Genomic DNA, 7,608 nt, shown 5'->3' with positions numbered 1-7,608 from the left:
CTTCCTGTTCCAACATGACTGTGCACCACTGCACAAAGCAAGGTCCATGGATGAGTGAGTTTGGTGTGGAAGAAATTTACTGGCCTGCACAGAGTCCTGACCTGAACCCAGTAGAACATCTTTGGGATGAATTAGAGTGGAGACTGCCAGCAAGGCCTTCTCATCCAACATCAGTGTCTGACCTCACAAATGCGCTTCTGGAAGAATGGTCAAACATTCCCATACACATGCTCTTAAACCTTCTGGAAAGCCTTCCCAGAAGAGCTGAATGGCAAATGGTGGGTCGACATCATATTAAACCCTATAGATTAAGAATGGGGTGTCACTCAATTTCATATGCGTGTGAAGGCAGATGACTGAATACTTTTGGAAATATAATGTATCTATCTCTCGGTCTGTCTGTCTGTCTACAATAATGCAGTTACATCGAAGCTAAGTTTAGAAGATGTGTAACAGTTTTATCTAATAGTAAACAAATAATTTGACATATACCTTTTTCATTCATAGTAGATTTATTTTTTTAATTTAACGATCAGTTGGTGCTATGATTCAAAAATCTACTCATTTACAGTAGTTCTGTTGTGCAGCACCAGCAGAAGACTGTAGTCACGCCCCCCACACCAGGACAGCCAATAATTTTAGCCCGTGTGAATGTAAGCGCTCGTGATTTACATATTTTTGCAGGCACCTCGCGTTTGACCGTTGAGCGGAAAGCGAATGTGTGAAGCGAATAGTGGAGCAATCTGAGAAACGTCTTGCGTGTCAGACAGAACTGTGAAAAAGGACAGAATATGGGACAAAATGTGCTGAGTAGTCCGGGAAATTCTCATAACAAAAAAGCAACGCGAACCTGCGAAGAAACAAATAAGAATAAAGCTGAGAAATTTGGGGGTAGGGTGGGGTGCTACTGCTCACATTACCCAACCCTTCATATGCTATGTATTAAGCCTCATTTTACCATGAAGGATGTGTTATATCGTACCGTTCAACAGTAATCCAGTATGCAAAACCTGAGCACTTCGAATTATGTTACTTATATTGAAACAAACAGGCTGAACTATTATTAAACAGGCTGAACTAATATGAATCTTCCTCTCACCAGAAATATTCACAGCTGCAGTGCAGCATCATAACAGTGTTATAACTGGCTACATTAGTTTTTACACAAAACTGTTTATCAATAGAAATTTCTAAATCATTATGTGCACTTTAATATTATTGTATTTATACCCTTACGGGAAAACAAGATAAAAGCATCAGGATGGAAATAATAATTTATCCTCTGAAACGCGTGTGCGAGACACATGCTTGTGCTGTACAGCAAAATCTATTTCATGTCTTGTAAATGTGAGTAGCTGTCTACTATGATGCTGAATTGGTGAACAAAGAACAGTGAAGTATCTGACTGATTTTCTGCGTATTAAAACACCTACACTCACACTTTTGCTTTGATACTCAAAAAAGATACAACCATACAACCAAACAAACATATCCAACAAAGACCAGCCAAAACAAGGGGCAAACACAGGGCTTAAATAGTACAAGGATGTCAAGGGACAAGTGGAAAACAGGTGGAAACAAGGGGCGGAATCTGAAAACCAGGGGGCTGAATTGGGAGAATAAACAACAAATGCTCGTGGACAGGACTTGAATCAAAACAAAGAAAGCATGTGGAAGAGTGGGAGGAGCCAATCGTGACAAGTTGGAAGTATCAACAAGGGTGATGAGGAAGAGTACAGGGTGATGATGAAGGACTTGACAGAACCACCTGCAACTCAATGTTACAAAGACAAAGGAACTGGTGGTGGGCCTGAGGAGGGACAATGTGTCCATCAGGGGAGTCAGCATGGACACTGTGGAGGATTAAAAATATCTGGGTGTGTATATTGACAATAAACTGGACTGGGCTAAGAACACTGACACCCTCTACAGGAAGGGCCAAGGTTGTCTCTATTTTCTGAGGCACCTGGGGTCCTTCAACATCTGCCGGACTACGCTTAGGATCTTCTATGAGTCTGCGGTGGCGAGTGCTATCATCTATGCTGTTGCATGCTGAGGAAGCAGGCTGAGGGTGGCAGACGCCAAGATACTCAACAAACTGATCCACAAGACCGGTAATGTTGTGTGTGTGGAGCTGGACTCACTGACGGCTGTGTCAGAGAGGAGGACGCTGTCTAAGCTGCAGGCCATTATGGACAATGGCTCCCACCCACTCTACAACACAGTGATGAGACACAGGAGCACATTCAGTGCAAGACTCATTCTACCAAAATGCACCACAGAGCGCCACAGGAAGTCATTCTTACCTGTGGCCATCAAACTCTATAACCTCTCCCTCAGTGTGTGATTCACAAAGTGTGGTTCATCTGTGCATTACTCAATACCTAACTGTACTGGTCATATGTGTAATAATAATAATTATGTGTGCAATAACTCAGAGGTACAATAATTTGAATTGCCTTGTACTAGATGTTTAATATTTATTATCACAATCAACGCCACTTTACTATATTCATAAGAACTTAAATCTTGTGCAAATTTCTCTTTATCTTTGTTTTAAATTATTAAAGTGTTTATTCTTTTACATAAATGGTTGCAACTGTAACAACTGCAATTTCCCTCTGAGATCAATAAAGAATTCTGATTCTGATTATGTTCCCCATGGCATCCATGCCTAATGCTGCTACAAGCCCCTGATATGACTTAGCAAACACAGCACCTGAAGCTACCCCATGTATCTACCTAAGGTATGAGAATATGGAGGGACTGGCCTATGGAAGGTTTGCTGTGGAGGCCTGTGATAGATTGGCTTTAGATGCTTTCCTACAGGTAATAAGGCCTCTGAGACTCTGGTTGAAGTTTGCAAAGGCAATTTGCCTGGCGAGGCTTTACAGTGGACAGAAGAGATGGAGGTAATTGTGGGTATGCGAGCTGCAGCCACATTTGAACAGCGGTGATGCCAATGGCTGCAGTAATGGTGAGTGTGAGGAATAAGATGCAGAGAGTGCAGAACTCACCCTTGGCAAGGAGATGAATGCCATGGCAAACCCCACGCTTTGCAGCAGAGGAGTTTGATGAAGAGACAATGTGCCAAGCAACCTGGGGTTCCCTGGCAGTGTGGCCTGTGTTCCCTGTGGGGGAAGTCAACAGCTATTGGAATAGCTAAACATGCAGTGTCAGAGCCAGTTGGTGGATCTCTGGGGACAGGGTGCGCTGCCAGGTCAAAGGTATCACAGCTGCCAATGCTGGAGGAGCTGACCATGCATAGCCAGTGCTGGTCGGTGGATCTTCGAGGGCCATGGACAGTGCACATGAGCAGCACCCTCACCAGCATCGACAAAGCAGTGGATGACGGAGAAAGTGGAAGGTGTCCAAGAGGAGTGCCATGGCCGCTATCAACCCCCAGTAGCGCCAGACTTGATGACTTGATGCTGTGAGGAAGATGGTTCTGGGCATGGCGCATACAACGGCTGGTGTGGGGCACTTCAGTGTGGTAAAGACACTGAAGCATTTGCAGCAGAGGTTTTAGTAGCTGGGCTGCCACACAGATGTGGAGCTGTCCATGCACTGCCTTGATGAGTGCACAGCAAGGAAAGGACCACTGCAACAGCTGAAAAGCCACTGTGCCAAGGACATGGCCCTGAGAGAGGTCTTGGGGAGTCCACCGCAGACTACCTCTGGCGAGCACATGGAGGGCTGTGCAGCCCTCCAAAGAAATGCCACCCCACACATTTACTGATCCACTGCCAAACCGGTCATGCTAAAGGATTTTGCAGGCAGCAGATCGCTCTCCACGGCGTCTCCAGACTCTGTCACGTCTGTCACATGTGCTCAGTATGAACTTGCTTTCATCTGTGAAGAGCACAGGGCGCCAGTGGCAAATTTGCCAATCCTGGTGTTCTCTGGCAAATGCCAAGCGTCCTGCACGGTGTTGGGCTGTGAGCACAATCCCCATCTGTGGACATCGGGCCCTCATACCATCCTCATGGAGTCAGTTTCTAACGGTTTGTGCAGACACATGCACATTTGTGGCCTGCTGGAGGTCATTTTGCAGGGCTCTAGCAGTGCTCCTCCTGTTCCTCCTTGCACAAAGGCAGAGGTAGCAGTCCTTTTGCTGGGTTGTTGTCCTCCTACGGTCTCCTGCTGTACTGGCCTGTATCCTGGTAGTGCCTCCAGGCTCTGGACACTATGCTGACAGACACAGCAAACCTTCTTGCCACAGCTCGTATTGATGTGCCATCCTGGATAAGCTGCACTACCTGAGCCACTTGTGTGGGTTGTATAGTCCGTCTCATGCTACCACGATTGTGAAAGCACCACTAACATTCAAAAGTGACCAAAATATCAGCCAGAAAGCATAGGTACTGAGAAGTGGTCTGTGGTCCCTACCTGCAGAACCACTCCTTTATTGAGTGTGTCTTGTTAATCACCAATGATTTCCACCTGTTGTCTATTCCATTTGCACAACAGCATGTGAAATTGATTGTCAATCAGTGTTGCTTCCTAAGTGGACAGTTTGATTTCACAGAAGTTTGATTTACTTGGAGATATTGTGTTGTTTAAGTGTTCCCTTTATTTTTTTGAGCAGTGTATATACTTTATTGGCAATGACAGAGGTCAAACATTTTCTGTAAGTCTTTACAAGGTTGGCACACACTGTTGCTGGTATGTTGGCCCATTCCTCCATGCAGATCTCCTCTAGAGCAGTGATGTTTTGAGGCTGTCGGCGGGCAACACAGACCTCAAAGGTTTTCTATGGGGTTGAGATCTGGAGACTGGCTAGGCCACTCCAGGACCTTGAAATGCTTTTTACGAAGTTTCATCTTCAATTGCCTTGTTGATGGAAGGAGGTTTCCACTCAAAATCTCACAATACATGGCCCCATTCATTCTTTCATGTACACGGACCAGTCGTCCAGGTCCCTTTGCAGAGAAACAGCCCCACCCCCAATTTGCCACCCCCATGCTTCACAGTTGGTATGGTGTTCTTTGGATGCAACTCAGCATTCACTCTCCTCCAAACACAACGAGCTGTGTTTGTACCAAATAGTTCTACTTTGGTTTCATCTGACCATATGACATTCTCCCAATACTCTTCCGGAACATCCAAATGCTCTCTAGCAAACTTCATATGGATATGTACGGATATGTATGGATATGTACTGGCTTAGGCAGGGGGACACATCTGGCACTGCAAGATCTGAGTCCCTGGCGGCGTAGTGTGTTACTGACAGTAGCCTTTGTAACGTTGGTCCCAGCTTTCTGCAGGTCATTCACTAGGTCCCCCCGTGTGGTTCTGGGATTTCTGCTCACCGTTCTTGTGATCATTTTGACCCCACGGGCTGAGATCTTGCGTGGAGCCCCTGATCGAGGGAGATTAGCAATGGTCTTGTAGGTCTTCCATTTTCAGATTATTGCTCCCACAGTTGATTTCTTCACACCAAGCTGCTTGCCTATTGCAGATTCAGTCTTCCCAGCCTGGTGCAGGTCTACAATCTTGTTTCTGGTGTCCTTCGACAGCTCTTTGGTCTTCACCATAGTGGAGTTTGGAGTGTGACTGTTTGAGGTTGTGGGCAGGTGTCTTTTATACAAATAACGAGGTCAAACAGGTGCCATTAATACAGGTAATGAGGGGAGGACAGAAGTGCTTCTTAAAGAAGAAGTTACAGGTCTGTGACAGCCAGAAATCTTGTTTGTTTGTAGATGACCAAATGCTTATTTTCCACCATTATTTGCAAATAAATTCTTTAAAAATCAGACAATGTGATATTCTGAATTTTTTTCCTCATTTTGTCTCTTATAGTTGAGGTCTACCTATGATGTCAATTACAGGCCTCTCTCATCTTTTTAAGTGGGAGAACTTGCCCAATTGGTGACTGACTAAATACATTTTTTCCCCACTGTAAGATGACCCACTTTAGATTTTATCAATAACCCCAGATGGAACATATCTGTGCTTGTGGTATGGCTGCCAAGTCAAAATAAAACTGTGTCATGGGCACAGACTTTGAGTTGTACCCCTCATGCTAAAATTTTTTTGAGTGCTTTTGAAGTCAAATTGTAAGACATTCTGCCTCACATAGAGTAATGATATCAGTGAGCAAGAACCACTTTGTTCAGCCAAAGAGCCAATTAGCTGGACTATAGGTAGAGCTAGGCAACCAATCAGCAGTCAGTATCAGTAGTGCTGGCTTACAACTCCCCAAAACCTTTTTGATGTACAAAACTGGAATGAAACCGGTAAGTTTTGTTTCATTTTAATGGAATGCATCATTCTACTTTTCAAGATAAAAACCCATGTTTATCTACATTTGGCACCATTCATTAGTGTCACTATTGTGCACACTCCAAAGTTTTGTAGTCTTGTTTTTGATATGACTTAATGGGAAATATTGAGTGAGACTCAACAGACATTTTAACATCCGGTTGGCAACACCAACCAGGCACAGGGCAACAGAGCTCAAAATCAAAGTCACCAGCCAACAAATGCATCATTCTACTTTTCAAGGAATGCATCATTCTACTTTTCAAGATAAAAGCCCATGTTTATCTACATTTGGCACCATTCATTAGTGGCACTATTGTGCACACTCCAAAGTTTTGTAGTCTTGTTTTTGATATGACTTAATGGGAAATATTGAGTGAGACTCAAAAGTAAAATATTAATCCTCAATCCACTGGTTTATTTCAATATAGCAGTGTTCTTAGGTTAAATCCATTTTCATATTTCCCTGCCCTGCAGCTGGACACCGGATAGGTCTCTCCTGAATTGAATACTTGCATCAGATATGTTTCAGATTTTTCTGTTGTTAGCCCATTGATGTCAGTAGACACCTACATCACTTATTTCTTCAAGACTGGCCTGAGTAGCAGGTTGACCTTTCAAAAAGTTTCTGAATATTCTGTAAAATTTTACATTAGGAATTTTAGCACCCTCTGGTGTGCAAACCTCATAATACCTGTAACTGACAGACTTCTACAAACTTACCAGTAGGCTTGCTGGATCACCAGGCATTATGGCATTGCTGGGAATTAAAACATTTTCACACATTTCAAAAATTGCACAAATTGTGTAATTTTTCCTATTCACATTCAAATGAAGTAAATTGCAGTGCATGCTACTATCTGACACACTAACAGTCTGCAGTGGGTTTATTAGCTATTTTCCATCAGTCAACTCAGTATCAATACTTCAAAGTTCCTCTTAAAGGGAAGTTCCACAGATTGTCCAAAATGTCTGTATAACTCAGTGGTTGAGATGTAAACAACGATATTCAGAGTGTTTCGGTGTTTTAATGGTGCTGAAGAGAAACTTACAGACTCACATTTCTTTACAGTGGTGGTGATAGGAACCAGAGGTCACCATGTCTAAACCTCAAATATATTCATTGTATAAAAGCGCCACTAAACCGACACGTGTCTTCGGAGTTTTTATGAGTAATGTCGACGATGGTAAGGACCTGGTCAGTTTCTTAAATAGGGTGTGTGTGTGTGTGTGTGTGTGTGTGTGTGTGTGTGTGTGTGTGTGTGTGTGTGTGTGTGTTTAGCATTCTAATAATAAATCAAAGTTCGTTTCCTTATCAATCAATAAAACCCATTTCTAAATGTG

This window comes from Pygocentrus nattereri, chromosome 10 (assembly GCF_015220715.1).
Source record: "Pygocentrus nattereri isolate fPygNat1 chromosome 10, fPygNat1.pri, whole genome shotgun sequence".
Taxonomy (NCBI): Eukaryota; Metazoa; Chordata; class Actinopteri; order Characiformes; family Serrasalmidae; genus Pygocentrus; species Pygocentrus nattereri.
Note: the sequence above shows the minus strand (reverse complement) of the source record.